The sequence below is a fragment of the Notolepis coatsorum genome, assembly GCF_963971535.1.
Source record: "Notolepis coatsorum genome assembly, chromosome: 10".
Classification (NCBI taxonomy): Eukaryota; Metazoa; Chordata; class Actinopteri; order Aulopiformes; family Paralepididae; genus Notolepis; species Notolepis coatsorum.
Window position 1 is genome coordinate 38,362,443 of NC_140174.1, and position 16,508 is coordinate 38,378,950.

Genomic DNA, 16,508 nt, shown 5'->3' on the forward strand with positions numbered 1-16,508 from the left:
AGAGAGAGAGAGAGAGAGAGAGAGAGAGAGAGAGAGAGAGAGAGAGAGAGAGAGAGAGAGAGAGAGAGAGAGAGAGAGAGAACCCTCAATCAGTGATGTAAACATCTGGGGCTGCTCTGTTGTATTGAAGAAGTAAGTCCCGAATCAGAAATACAGGAGTCAGCCAGTGTGGTTATAAATATTTATTATAGAGAGGAAATACAGAACATCATCTAGTATGGTCTGTCTCAGAGTGGTGGAGGTTTCAACTGACCCTTTATAAGAGTCTAGTATGGTCTGTCTCAGAGCGGTGTAATACATCCACCATCCATCACTACTGAGACGTATAAGTAGAAATTAAAAAAGGGATAGGAAAAGTGAATATATCTAAAGGGAGGATGACTGTCTGTACGTCTGGTTGTCCTTCGCATATCTCGAGAACCGTTCATCCGATAGGCTTCACGCTCGACGGGTGTATTGCTGAAGACCCAGGGGAGTGCAGTGTTGAACATAATGGTGCCATTTGGCCAGTTGGTGGCGCTATAGTGTGTGTCTGTTCTTTGCATATCTTGAGAACACCAGGCACTGAACTATATAATAAATAAAATGTCATTATTTTGAAGTGAAATGCATGTAATTTTGCATAGCAAACAATCAAATATCATGCATATAGGAGGGTTAATATAATCAATAATTAAATATTTAATCATGTTTCCCATATTTTGCGTCTGGTACTTTGCAGACCTTAACACTTTGAGTGCCAGCGGCGCGTTATGTCGTTATTTCGCCCCGACCGTTGAATGCCGACGATGCTAATTATCGGTTTTCTTTTATTTATTAGCGATCTGAATTCATATTTCATCAACCGAATCTCCCGTTGGTACAGCAGCCCCTCTAGGAGCTCCGATGGGAAAATACCGCCCCCTATCGTCTATCCCTGTGTAACTGCAGCCCATTCGATTAGACTAGTGGATATGTGGGGGGGGAGCCTACTGGCTCCACTATGCTGGCGAGCCGTCTGATGAAGAGGGAAGTGATCGCGAGATGGAAAGCAGCCTGGAATATATATTTACAGCAGCCAATAATCAATCAATAAACGCGATCAATATTTGGAATGGCTATCAGGAATTGGAATAATCTTTTTGGGGAACATCTGATCTAAGGTAAGGAGTCTATGTTACCAGTTTTAGGATAATCAGAGCTGTTTTCACTGAGATACCAGCGTGTCCCGTATGTGTATATGTGTTTGTGTGTGTGTGTGTGTGCTGTTGAGGAAATAAGAGAATCAATTTCTCAGCTCGCTTCTATAGCGTGCATAAGTACACATATACTATTGATAATCTAGCGTTTATTTGAAAACGATTCATAAATAGGCCGACAAATGACAACGTGTCTAGTGTATTCGAGAATATTCCAATAAATGCCTTTTATGACGGAATCTTTCTATTTTCCTGAAATTTTCATGAAAACGATAGCTTTTCGAAATGCTATAAAAAGGATATGAACCGATTAAAAAACAATCCGTTTCGACAATGTTGACTGCAAACAAATCATTGATAAGCAACAGGCAGATTAGACACATAGCCATAATTTAAAACATAGATTATGCGTTTTTAACGCTATCATTGAAGTGGATGCTGGCATCCAAGGACATTAATCAACGTTAATGGCCGGCACTTTAAGTGTTAATGGTCAGCTGTGTGTGTTGTGGTTCGGGTAAATGTACCCATTCAATAAAAAGACATTTGAAAGAAAGAAAAGCAAATTCCTACAATAAGTATCACTATCCAATTCTACCATCTAGCAAGGCCATAACCTCATTTGGGTGCGAGAGCTCACACAAACATGTTATGGCCTCATAAAGTCCCAAAGAGCCCCATTCATTGTCTATGGAGCAGCCCCAGATTTTACATTCCAGTTACATCACCAATTGGAGGGTTCTCTCTGATTACTAGCTTCAGGAGAGAGTAGTGCGTGTTCACAAATACTGACTGGGGCACAGGAAGAACATGTGTGAATCCTTAAAATATGTGGCATTCCCCTTTAATCTATGTTAACTTAACTCGTAAAACCTGCTGGGAATACCCACAAAACTATATAAAACCACATAATATGGTGACTGCATACGTTTTAATGTCAGCTCATGCAGCTCTAATCCTGTCACATGACGCCTGTCACAGCCTGTTAAACACCTCTGTCCAAGAGAGCAAACCTTTTTACCAAATCCGGACATCCATGACCAAATGAGTTTGAACAAAAAGAAAATGTGGCTATAACTTTGAATGGGGTGTAGCATCACAAATAACCAAACGATTAAGGTATGCAGTGATGTTGTTATCAGAAAAGTAAATATGTAGTTGTCAGCAGGCCTGGACTGGCCATCTGGCATAACGGGCATTTTCCCGGTGGGCCGACGCATCTTTGGGCCATTATAATTTGATAATAATAGGCCCACTACTATGCTGGGACAGTGGCCCATTGGTACTGACTGACACTGGGCTGGCCCAATCACATCTCTTACTAAGCACCCACCCCCCCGCCAGTCGTGTGGTACATGACTGAGAGGGGGGCTGGTACATGACTGAGATGGGGCCAGGCACGTTGGAAGGGGGGGTGCGGGGGGTGACATTCTGCCCCCCTTCCAACGTGACATTCTGCACCCCCCGCACCCCCCCCCTCAGTTATTGCAACGAATAATAAAAAACAATTTTTTTTTTTTTTTTTTATGACAGTATTTATATATTTGTATATTATATACTGTAACTGTATAACTGTAACACTGTATATTATAAGTTTATCCTGCTCAAAGCACTTCACCATTTTAATATTGTGTGTATTGAGCTGTAGCTACTGTATTGTAGCCATTCTCCAATCTGTTAAATAAAGTTTTCATTCATTCATTACACTACTGTACGTACACAATCATACGTGTAAAACGACAAGATTGCAGCAGAGTAGATTTTCGAGTGATGACAGACTTTGCTAGCACAGAATGTCTCACTCGCCGAAAAGAAAAATATCAGATTTATTTTCTAAAAGTCCCGCCGGTCCCAGTGACAGTCCCACTGAATCTGATAAACGTCAGAGAGAGACAGAGACGACAGGTTCAGCCTCAGCATCAGGTATTGAAGAGTTAACTGAGTCTGTTCCCCTATACCCCCCCTCGGGCGCCAGGGGCTTCCACTGAGGGGTGATGCAAATAGGGATGGGGTGTTATGGCAGCTGATTATGAAAAGAGTGCGCACCGAGTCTGATCCCGAGTTGAAGAATTGGCTCCAAAAGAGAGACAACTGGATGTCCAACAACATCCAAAACAAAATCTTACAGCTGTTTGCCCATGATATTCAGCGACAAATTAGAGGCAAAGCATCCAAAAGCCCATTATTTGGCTTGAGCGCTGACGGAACCACTGATGTCACTGGAAAAGAACAATTCTCGTGTAATATACAGTTCGCCGATGACAACTTGGAAGCTCAGAACTTCTTTTGGGGTTTTTACAATGCCCGGCCGAGACGCTGTTTTTGTATATAAAAGACATTCTTTTACGCCTCGACCTGCCCATGGAGAGGCTGATAGGATACTGTTTTGACAGGGCCAGCAACATGTCTGGGGGACGCGTACAGGCTAGACTAAAGGAAATGTGTCCCGACTCTGTTTTTCTCCACTGCGCAAACAAAATCTAAAAGGCCGCACCCCCTACCGATTTAAAGTTCCAACGTGCCTGGATGGGGCTGTGGTACATGACTGAGAGGGGGCTGTGGTACATGACTGAGAGGGGGGCTGGTACATGACTGAGATGGGGCTGTGGTACATGACTGAGATGGGGGCTTGTACATGACTGAGAGCGGGGCTGGTATACATGACAGAGGGGGCTGTGGTACATGACTGAGAGGGGGCTGGTATACATGACTGAGAGGGGGCTGGTATACAGGACTGAGAGGGGGCTGGTATACATGACTGAGAGGGGACTGGCTGGTACATGACTGAGAGGGGGCTGGTATACATGACTGAGAGGGGGCTGGTAGATGACTGAGAGGGGGCTGGTATACATGACTGAGAGGGGACTGGTAGATGACTGAGAGGGGGCTGGTATACAGGACTGAGTGGGGGCTGGTACATGACTGAGAGGGGGCTGGTATACAGGACTACATTTACTAAGAGGGGGCTGGTATGGTATACAGGACTGAGAGGGGGCTGGTACATGATTGAGAGGGGCTGGTATACAGGACTGAGAGGGGGCTGGTACACATGACTGAGAGGGGCCTGGTACATGATCTGAGAGGGGGCTGGCTGGTACATGACTGAGAGGGGGCTGGCTGGTACATGACTGAGAGGGGGCTGGCTGGTACATGACTGAGATTTGATTTGATTTTATTACGGATCCCCATTAGCTGGTGCCATGGCAACCAGCTAGTCTTCCTGGGGTCCACACAAAAAAACATACAAAAACAATTATTGCAAAACAGAATGATTAAAAGCCAGTACTCAACATATAAAAACACAATGAAACTAACAATTAAGATGGCTAAAATTACATGCAAGCAAAGAAACAGAAAACAAAAAAACAAAACAAAACAAAATACAAAATACAGTGTTAAATACAATTTAAGATTGTTTTTAAAATTGAATATTTTTAAGAATTGCTTTTAGAATGCTCATCAATGTTACTAAAACATCAATTTCACCATACCTTTAAAAAGAAAAGAAAAAACACACAAAGTAATCAGAAGAAGTTTTGGATAACATGGCTGCAGCTACACTCATGCATGATATATATTAATTTCCTTCCGGATTATGGCTCCTTTGAGTTTCTTTTTGAAACTGTCCTTGTTTTCCGTCCGTATAATATGTAATGGGATCCTATTCCAGTATGTTATGGCTCTATACATTGCAGTTTTCTTTAGAGCGTTGGTTCTAGGCAGAGGTAGGGTGAAGCGACTGAGAGGGGGCTGGTACCATGTATTGTGCATCATTGTAGGTCAAACCATTAAAAAGTTCATTTCCATGGCAGCCATTTTGGATTCTGAGGGGGCCTGGCATAGGGCCTGGCGGGAGTTCAGGCACTTGGCCGTCTGGATGTAGCGAGGTTCTTATGGTCCGTCCAGACAAGGAAGGGGATCTCGGAACCCTCCAGCCAGTGTCTCCATTCTTCCAAGGCCAGCTTGACCGCCAGGAGCTCCAGGTTCCCGATATCGTAGTTGACATTGGCCGGGGTCAGGCGGCGAGAGAAGAAAGCACAGGGGTGTAGTTTCTGGTCGAGAGCGGAGCGCTGAGAGAGGACCGCCCCTACCCCGGTACTGGAGGTGTCCAACTCCACCACAAACTGGCGTGGATGGGCGCGGAGGTGAAGCGCCTACGCAGCTTGGAGAAGGCGGAGTCCACCTTATCGGACCAGACGAAGGGCACGGAAGGCGAAGCGAGTTGGGTAAGGGGTGCGGCGACCCGGCTGTAGTCCCTGATGAAACGTTGATAGAAGTTCAAAAACCCCAGGAAGCGTTGGAGCTACTTGACGTTGGTGGGCCTGGGCCAGTCCAGCACCGCCTTGATCTTCTCGGGGTCCGCCCGGATCTGGCCGCCCTTGATAATGTAGCCGAGGAACCTGATGGAGGAGACGTGGAACTCGCACTTCTCTGCCTTAATGAACAACTTGTTCTCCAGCAGGCGTTGGAGGACCCGGCGGACATGCTGGACGTGCTCTTCCATAGAGCAGGAAAAAATTTCAGAATGTCATCCAAATACACAAAAACAGAGCGGTTCAGGACATCACAGAGAACATCATTGACAAGGGCCTGGAAGGCATTGGTCAACCCAAAGGGCATTACCATGTACTCGAAGTGACCGAGCGGTGTCTTAAAGGCTGTCTTCCATTCGTCCCCCTCCCAGACACGGATGAGGTGATAGGCATTCCTGAGGTCCAGCTTTGTAAAAATGGTGGCATCTTGCAGGGGTTCAAAAGCAGAGTTAATCAACGGAAGAGGGTACTTGTTCTTGACCGTGATGTTGTTGAGGCCACGATAGTCAATACAGGGGCGAAGGGAACCATCCTTCTTAGAGACGAAAAAGAAACCAGCGCCGACAGGCGAGGAGGAGGGGGTGATAATGCCTGAGGCCAGGGACTCATGGACATATTTCTCCATGGACTCCCTCTCTGGGCGCGAGAGGTTGAACAGGCGACTAGTGGGGAGCGGGGCCCCCGGGAGCAGGTCAATGGCACAGTCGTACAGATGATGGGGTGGCAGGGAGAGCGCATGCTGTTTGCTAAAAACAGCCTCTAGATCATGATATATTGGAGGGATAGAGGAAAGGTCAATGGGTTCATTGGGAACGCGGGAATCAGCCACCTCCAGTGGTGGCCGAGCAGACCACAGGCAGGTGGCTTGGCAGTGGGCGCTCCAGCTAACGACGAGCCAGTAGGCCAGTTTATCACTGGGTTGTGTAATTTCAACCAGGGTACAATAGGGTTATGGGGGGAATTAGTGACGTGGAAGCGAATAACCTCGTTGTGATTTCCCGAGAGCAACAGGCGGAGTGGCTTGGTGTGATGGGTGGCTTGGTGTGATGAGCAACCTGCCATTTAGGCCGTGGGCATCGCAGGGAATAGGCAGCGCATCGGTAGTAATGTGGAAGCGGGATACGACGCCGGCGTCAATGAGGTTTTCGTCAGCGGCCGAATCGACCAGAGCAGACAGGGGAAGTGACTGGCCGTTCCAACACAGGGTGGCACTGAATTGCATATTGGGACCGGAGCTGGGAACACAATTGAGGCTCGAAGATGCACCCAGCATTACAGTCGAGCCCCGCCGTTTGGGCGAAGCGGACACGAATCGAGGAAGTGACCCGAGCTGGCCGCAATAAATACATGCCCCCATTTTGAGCCTGTGGAGGCAGTCGTCGGGGTGAAGGCGGGACCAGTCAAGTTCCATTGGCTCAGGGGAGTAGTGCTCGGCGCGAGCAGCGCGCCTGGGGGGAGGGGAGCGAGATGTCTTGGACAACGAGGAGCGGGTGCCGCTCGTCCTTTCACGGTAGCGTTCACAAAGACGCATGTCTAGGTCTCTGGATAACTCGTCCAAGGAATCCGGTTTCTCTTTGGACGCCATTTCGTCTTTAAGGACGTTGCTGAGGCCTTGACGGAATGCCTCTCTTAACGGAATGTCATTCCACCCGGAGCCCGCTGCTAGGATACGGAATTTGATGGAGTATTCGCTAACGCTGCGGTGGGCCTGACGGATGTTGAACAAGCCAGCAGAGCTATCTGAGCCACAGGTAGGGTGGTCGAAGACCTTTTGCATGTCGGCGACGTATGCGGAAAACGAATTGCAGAGGGGAGACTGACTGAAATGAAGAGCTGTTGCCCATGCTAACGCAGGACCCTTGAGCAGACCCGACAGGTAAGCGATTTTAGATGTATCACTTTGGTAGGTGTATGGCTGTTGTCCGAATACTAGCGTACATTGAAAAATAAAAGCGCGACATTTTGAGACGTCTCCGTCGTAGCGCTCTGGTGCGGGGACATGGGGCTCTCTGCACGGGGGTACGACTTTTTGCGCTGGCTGGGCTGCAATGTATTCATCAAACCGGTTACATCGTTTGTCTCGCTCAGCGCCGCTGAAGTTGGGCAGTAGTTTCAGCAAGTGAGCGTGTGTGTTGGTTTACCAACCCGGCGTGTCCGTTCATGATGTTCCGGACCTCTCTCCATTCTCCGGCGTCCTGTGTCGCTGGACTCGTCATGTTGGTCTCAGTGTTCTGTTATGGCAGCGGTGGCGGAGCCCAATAGCAGAACACAGGGAGAGAGAATGGAGCGTTTTAAGTAAGTTTTAATTCCTTTGGGTTCCGAGCAGACAATGCAATAGAGAATATACAAGAATGTGCGACATTAGACAAGTAGTGACTCTTGCTTGAGTTTCTCAGGAATGTCCAGGCAGGTAGTACGTTAGGAGACAGCGTCGGCTGGGAGTGGTGGTCCTGGGCATAGGGAGAACAGCGGTTAGGACATGGCAGGCAGTACAGACAGAGCAGGCAAGGCTAAGTATGTCCTTGTACCAGTGGAGGCTGCTCACCAAATTTTTAGGTGAAGCACAAATTATTATATTATATTATATATTAAATTATATTTTTAAAACATCCCCCACTGTGTGTCAGTGGTCAGTGGACACAGAAGAAAACATATTAACATTAGGTGACAGCGCACCTGACCAGATGAAATCATATTAGGTGACAGCGCACCTGACCAGATCAAAACATTTTAGGTGACAGCGCACCTGACCAGATCAAAACATATTAGGTGAAGGTGACAAGGAAGCCACAGACTCATACCCCCCCGACACTCAACTAACCGCCTCGGACAGTCCTTCATACCAGTGGCCATCAGGCTCCACAACAGTGGGCAGCAACTGCTGCCAGACATCGACCTAGAACTAATAGGAACCCAAGTAGGACAATAACACTAGCTTATGCATACTGCACCTTATGTGGATACTGTGATACTGTGAATAATGAATAATGTATATTTCAGTTAGTTAGATAGTAAATTATAACACTACCTTATGCATACTGCACCTTATGTGACACTGTGAAAATATATTTCAGTTAGTTAGATAGTAAATTATATTGACTATATATAGTATATATATTTGTTTACACTGCTTGTGTTGTTTTCACTACCTGTACCCCCCCCCCCCCTTCCCCCATGCTGCTATGATGCCTGAATTTCCCCAAGGGGATCAATAAAGGAATATCTTATCTTATCTTAAAAGGAAAGATGAAATTCCCTACCTGGGTTCCATCCTATAGAGGCAAATCATTCCTGTGACAAAATGGGATCCAATGTAATAAAACTAAGTCAACCAACGAACTAGATTCCTGTACCGGATCTCCTCTCTGGTAAACAAGTATACCTTGAAGACTCTAACAGGAGTACTCATTCAAGGGTACTACGACTATGCTTGCACCTCATGGTACCAAAGCACCTCAAAGGCACTAAAAACAAGATTACAAACATCACAAAACAAACTGGTCAGACTACTGCTTGACCTTACTCCTAAAACCCACCTCACCCCTGCCCACTTTGACAACCTAGGATGGCTTAGAGTAGACGACAGAGTAAAGCAACTTGCAATGGGCCTGGTCTACAAGATACACTACACCACTAAGATACCCATGTGCATGTCGAAATACTTCCCAAAGGTCAGTGAATGCCACGACCACAACACCAGAGGGAGTTCCACAAATCATGTTCAACCCAGATAAGATAATTTAAAAAGTAAAAAAAAAAAAATTTATAAAAGAAAAATAGTCATAACTTAGAAATGAGATTGCATAGGTCTATGAATCTATATCGCGATTCTGTTTTGATTAATTGCCCAGCCCTACAGTGTGTACAGTAAGTTAGCTTTGTGATGTAGGCTAAGCTGGCTAGCTACTGTTTACAAGCTTTTACAAACACTGTAGCCTACTTACTTTTTCATCCACAATGTTTTTTCTGATCCAGATGCATAAGTCCACTTCTTCATGTTGCTCAGTTGCTGGTTTATACTTCGGTCCTAATGTTGGCGCAAAGTTTAATTTCGCCTGACTTGACTTGTTATAGCTGTACAGCTTACTAACTACTAAACAACAACTAAACTACTAGCTTGCTCTTTCAAACAGTCAAAACGGGTCCAGCTGCAGGTCCGGAGGTTAGGTTTAGCTCTGGCCAATCTCAAGTTTCTCAAGTTTCTTTATTAGTTGTCATACAGAAGTACAGAATACTTTTATACAAAATGCTTCTTTCTGTTACATTTTGTATAAAAGTATTCTGTACTTCTGTATGACAACTAATAAAGAAACTTGAGAAACTTGAGATTGGCCTGAGCTAAACCTAACCCCCGGACCTGCAGCTGGACCCGTTTTGACTTTGCAATGCAGCAATCTCTGATTGGATTTGCAAGGCTGCCAATCATATTCAACCTCCGTGTATTGGATGTCAAGGGCTGTCAATCATTCAATCCTCCATTCAATGGCAAGAGTTTAACTGCACAGACCGTGCTTAGACGAAGTTAATAGCCTATTTCGATTGGCTGTTATTTATTATTTATTTAACATTGGGTCAGCCTGTGAAGTGAATCTGAACGAATATTACTGCAGTCATTACTACAGTGCAGGCCTACGGATATGGCTGGGGAGGGCATTCCAGAGGGAGGGGGCAGCAGCAGCAAAGGCCCTGTCGCCCCAGGTCCAGAGCCTGGTTGTGGGAGGTGTTAGGAGGTTGGCATCTGCAGACCTAAGGCGACGGATGGGCGTGTGACGGTGGAGAAGGTCGGACCGGTAGGGAGGGGCAAGGTTGTTGAGGGCTTTAAATGTGATGAGAAGTATTTTAAATTGTATCCTGTATGTAACTGAGGGGTACAATTCCCTGACTGTATTGATAAGTATGGTATCATTAAACCACTACCGTCTTATGTACATTCCTACTGGCCATACAGTACACAGGTATCTAATGATGAACACTTCCCCACAATGACTCGGTTCCACACAAAGCTGTATTTAAGTATTTATTAGCAGCAAAAGGTACATAATATACTTTACTTTACTTCACTTTGGATGCGCTTATAAGGCAAGGGAATGTGCATAGGCAAATCAATAACGAATGTCCATTCTCATATTACGCAGGAGATAATCATACAACCTGAATCTTAGGGAATTATATCTATGGTACACTAGTAATATAGCGGGAGATACTGGTAGGGTCCCCCCGGTTGTAAGCCAGCAAGGGTAGAGGATCTGTCGGTAGTAGAGTCTGGGTCAACGATGATAAGGAGACTCCGAGTACAGGAGACAGTGCAATAAGATCTTGATCCACAGACGAATACAGCTGTTCTCCGTAGCATGTAGCTCCACATGGAAGAAAGCTAGCCGGCCTCAGACTTCTGAGAGGCAGACTCGACGTGGCTCCTCACAGGTTAAATCCCACACACTTGTGGGTGTCTGCGATTCTCCGCTCCATTAATTACAGGACCAAAAGCAAATATAATCCAGCCGAAAAGGGCTATGCAGTCGTCGGTAGGTTATCCAGTGTACATAATCCACACGGTCCTCGTCTAGGGCCCCTCGGGTGAAAGCGCCATGAAAAGCAGCCCAGCCTGGATAAGCACTCTAGCTGATACGAGGAAACGTTGGTGATGCTGGTCACTGTAGAACTTTAGCCGCACGATACACTATACACAAATAGACTATTACTGACTTAATAGAATAGGTCGAACTCGACGGTACAGCGTTAAACTCTGACACTTCAGTTATTAATTCGCACGCGGTCTCAATGCTCTATTTGGGGCCAAACAGGCCATACTTCACCGCACGTCGTATCGTGGGTGAGGCTTCAACTTTAGTTACTAAGTGCTTCTGTATTCACCTGCGCCGTATTTATACGCTTAGGTGAATAAACTAGTACCAGCTTTATTCCTGTCTCATATCCTTGCGCAATACCGTTCATGTCCAGGCATGTCCCCGGCGGTGACTTTGAACCCGACATTGAAGGTATGGCCATGGCGCCTGTGGACCGCTGTCCAATAGGAGAATGAAATATTATGGTCTGTACTAGGCTAAAGGGATATTCCGTGTATATGTACAAGGAATATACAAGGGATATCAAACGATATACAAATATTATGCAATATATATCAATCAATAAATATATATATTCGGTTTAATCTGATCCTTTGTAACACTGTATTTGATTGGAAGCCAGTGGAGGTCGTGGAGGACAGGGGTGATGTGATCAGAGCGACGGGTGGAGGTGAGCATGCGGGCAGCAGAGTTTTGGACATATAGGAGTTTATTGAGGATAGTGTTTTGTGAGCCGTAGAGGATGCTGTTACAGTAGTCCAGCCTTGATGAAATGAATGCATGAACCAGTGTTTCAGCAGCGGAGAGGATAGGGAGAGGTGGAGACGAGCAATGTTCCGGAGGTGGTAGAAGGCCGTTTTGGTTATGTGGTTCACATGGGGGAGGAAAGAAAGGGTGGAGTCCAGGATGATGCCAAGGTTACGGACGTGAGTGGAGGGGGTGACAATGGAACCATCAATATTTAGGGAGAAATCCTGGGTCTGGCTGGTGAGGGATTTTGGACCGATAATGATGATTTCTGATTTATTGCAGTTTAGTTTGAGAAAGTTATTTTGCATCCATGTTTTGATGTCTGTGAGGCAGGTGGTGAGGGTGGAGAGAGTGGCTGGAGTGATAGTCTTGATGGAGAGGTAGAGCTGAGTGTCGTCTGCATAACAATGAAAACGGAGGCCATGTTGGCCGAGAATCAGACCAAGTGGAAGGATGTAGAGCATGAAGAGCAGGGGACCAAGTACTGAGCCTTGGGGGACACCATGAGTGATGGGGGCAGTGGGGGATTTGCAATTGTTGATGGAGATGAATTGGTGCCTGTATGAGAGGTATGATTGGAGCAAGGTGAGGGGGATTCCGGAGATGCCAAAGGAGGACTGGAGACGAGTGATGAGGATGGGGTGACTGTCTGATGGTGTCAAAAGCAGCGCTGAGGTCTAGGAGGATGAGGATGGAGAGGGAACCAGAGTCGGCAGAGAGGAGTATGTCGTTGGTGACCTTTAGAAGAGCAGTTTCGGTGCTGTGTCTGTGTCATAATCACAGCAAGAGCATTCTTCACTCCTCCTCATCCCCCCTTCACATTCACCACACACCTTCCTCACTCCTCTTCATCCTCCCTTCCATCCACCACGGAAGCCTCACGCCCATATATGGTCAGCACTCCTTCACCCCCTGTCACTCAACTCAGCTGCACCCCATCTCCTGATTCACACGCTGCCAGGCACCTCACTCTTCACAGCTGTATCCCATTCCCTGATCACCAAGACCCTACTTCTACCGGAGGATGCTGACCAGAAGTCGTTGTGGTGTTATTATCATTACCTAGGTACGACACCTCAGTCCGAAGACCTGCTAGACACTCTTGTGTGATTATTCCCTGTTCTAACATTCCTTCTCTTGTGCCCAGGACCTCCGTTCCAGCGAGCCCCTGTCTGGACCCCTGGAGCTATACTAAGGAGTTCCTGCTCACTCTCTCGACACGGACCTGTGTCTTCCGTCCGCAGTAGCACTGGAGTGCACCTGCTCTCATTGCCCCAAGAACATTCCCAATTCCTGTCTGTTGTACATTTCTGGATGTAACTCTTGTCTGCTTGGGGAATACTATTAAATATCCTGAAACGCTCCATTCTCTCTTCTCCTGTGTTCAGCGATTGGGCTCTGCTTAAAACCCATTCTCACAGAACATCACGACCAATGCCGTCAGAACCAGCTACAATCGAGATCGAGGAATGGAGGAAGTTTCAGAGGCAATCCGTGAGTATCATCATCGGCCAGACCGCTCGGGTAGACCAACTCGCCCACTCAATAGATGCAGTCACTGCTCAGCTTACCGCTCTCACACTCGGAGCGAGACAGACAATATGGCCGTTTCGAGGCATACGTGATGGCTCAGCAAGCCTCGACAGACACCCCACCCATGGCTGCGATTCCCCTGCACAGAGAGCCCCACGTTCCCACACCGGAGCGTTATGACGGGAGCGTCTCCAAATGTCGAGCCTTTATCTTTCAATGTTCGTTAGTATTCGGGCAACAGTCACACACTTTCCAAAGTGAGAAGTCTAAAATCGCTTACCTGTCGGCCCTGCTCACGGGTCCTGCGCTAGAATGGGCGACCGCTCTCCACTTCAATAATTCTCCCCTCTGCGAGTCATATTCCGCACATATTGACGACATGCGCAAAGTCTTCGACCACCCTCCGGGGGGCTCGGATAGAGCCGTCGGCTTATTCACAATCCGCCAAGGAAATCGCAGTGTGAGCGAATACGCAATCGAATTCCATATCCTGGCAGCCGGCTCCGACTGGGGTGACAAGCCACTACGAGGGGCTTTCCGCCAAGGCCTGAGCGACGTTCTAAAAGATGAACTGGCATCTAAAGAATGGCCGGATTCCCTAGACGAGTTAATCCATTTTGCCAGGGAACTGGATATGCGCTTTTGTGAACGCCGCCGAGAGAGGGCTAGCGCCGCTCGCCCATCTGTGCCCAGCTCAACTCGCTCTCCCCGTGCCGTCCGCGCTGAAAGTAGTTCCCCTGAGCCATGGACCTAGACCGCTTGCGCCTTCCTCCCAGCGAACGCTGTCACAGGCTCGCGACGGGGGCATGTTTATATTGCGGTCAACTCGGTCACTCCGTTGCATCATGTTCGATTCGCCCAAATGACAGGAGCTCGGCAGTGACGCTGGGCGTCTGTTCGAGCCTTGATATTGCTCCCAGCTCCGGTTCGAACATGCAATTCAGTGCCACGCTGTGTCTCAATGGCCAATCACTCCCGCTGTCCGCCCTGGTCGACTCAGGTGCCGACGAGAATCTCATCGACGCTGGGGTTGTTTCCCACTACCACATTGCTACCGACACCCTGCCAATACCCTGTGACGCTCGCGGGTTAAACGGGAAGTTGCTCACGCGAATAACTCGCCACACTGTACCCCTCCGCCTCCTGTTGTCAGGAAACCATAGCGAGAGTACCCGCTTCCATGTCACCAACTCTCCCCACAATCCCATTGTCCTTAGCATGCCGTGGCTAAAACTACACAACCCCGTCATAAACTGGCCTACTGGCCTGGTGACAAGTTGGAGCGCTCACTGTCACGTCTCCTGCCTGCAATCAGCTCGGCCACCACTGGGGGTAGCTGGTTCTCGCCTTCCCAACGAACCCATTGACCTGTCTGCTATTCCTCCTGTCTACCATGTTTAGAGGCTGTATTTTGCAAACAACAGGCTCTCTCCCTACCTCCTCATCGCCAATATGACTGTGCTATTGATCTACTCCCAGGAGTGCCGCTCCCCGCTAGTCGCCTGTTCAACCTCTCACGCCCAGAGAGGGAGTCTATGGAGAAATACATCCACAAGTCCTTGGCCTCTGGCATTATTACTCCCTCCTCCTCTCCTGTTGGCGCGGGGTTCTTTTTCGTGTCCAAGAAGGATAGTTCCCTTCACCCCTGTATCGACTATCGGGGTCTCAACAACATCACAATCAAGAACAAGTACCCCCTGCCTTTGATTAACTCTGCTTTTGAGCCCCTGCCAGGTGCCACCGTCTTCACGAAGCTGGACCTCAAGAATGCCTATCACCTTGTCCACATCCGGGAGGGGGACGAATGGAAGACGGCCTTTAAGACCCCACTCGGTCACTTCGAGTACAAGGTAATGCCCTTTGGGCTGACCAATGTCCTTGCTGTCTTCCAGGCCCTTGTCAATGATGTTCTCCGTGATGTCCTTAACCGCTCCGTTTTTGTTTATTGGATGACATTTAGATTTTTTCCCGCTCCATGGAGGAGCACGTCCAGCATGTCCGCCGGGTCCTCCAACGCCTTCTGGAGAACAAGCTGTTCATCAAGGCGGAGAAGTGTGAGTTCCACGTCTCCTCCATCAGGTTCCTCGGCTACATCATCGGGGGCGGCAAGATCCGGGCAGACCCCGAGAAGATCAAGGCAGTGTCCGACTGGCCCCGGCCCTCCAACGTCAAGCAGCTCCAACACTTCCTGGGGTTTGCTAACTTCTACCGGCACTTCATCAGGGACTACAGCCGGGTCGCTGCACCCCTCACCCAACTCACCTCGCCTTCCGTGCCCTTCGTCTGGTCTGACAGAGTGGACTCTGCCTTCGCCGAGCTGCGCCGGCGCTTCACCTCCGCACCCATCCTCATCCAGCCGGACGCGTCCCACCAGTTCGTGGTAGAGGTGGACGTCTCTAGTACCGGAGTAGGGGCGGTCCTTTCCCAACGCTCCGCTCTCTACCAGAAACTGCACCCCTGCGCCTTCTTCTCGCGCCGCCTGACCCCAGCTGAGGTCAACTACGACATCGGAAACCTGGAGCTCCTGGCAGTCAAACTAGCCCTGGAGGAATGGAGGCACTGGCTGGAAGGCTCAAAGATCCCCTTCCTGGTCTGGACGGACCACAAGAACCTCGCCTACGTCCAGACGGCCAAGCGCCTGAACTCCCGCCAGGCCCGCTGGGCGCTGTTCTTCGCCAGGTTTAACTTCACCCTGACCTACAGTTTGTCCCCGAAGAGGGTCCCGCACACCCTGACACCATCCTCTCCTCCTCCTGCTTGGTCCATCGTCAGGGAGGCTCAGCGTGTCCAGCCGGACCCAGGTAACGGCCCACCTAACCAGCTTTTTGTCCCTGACGTTGTTCGCTCCCAGGTGCTCCAGTGGGTTCACGCTTCCCGGTTCACCTGTCATCCTGGGATCAACCGTACCCTGTCCCTGCTGAAGCGGCACTTCTGGTGGGTCTCCATGAGGGAGGACACCCGCGCCTTCGTCCTTGCATGCACCGTCTGTGCTCGTGGAAAGGCTTCCCACCGACCACCCGCCGGGCTCCTCCGTCCGCTCCCTGTTCCCGGTCGGCCCTGGTCGCACGTCGCCCTGGACTTCGTCACGGCCTTCCTCCCTCACACGGTAACACAGTTATTCTCACTATTGTTGACCGCTTCTCGAA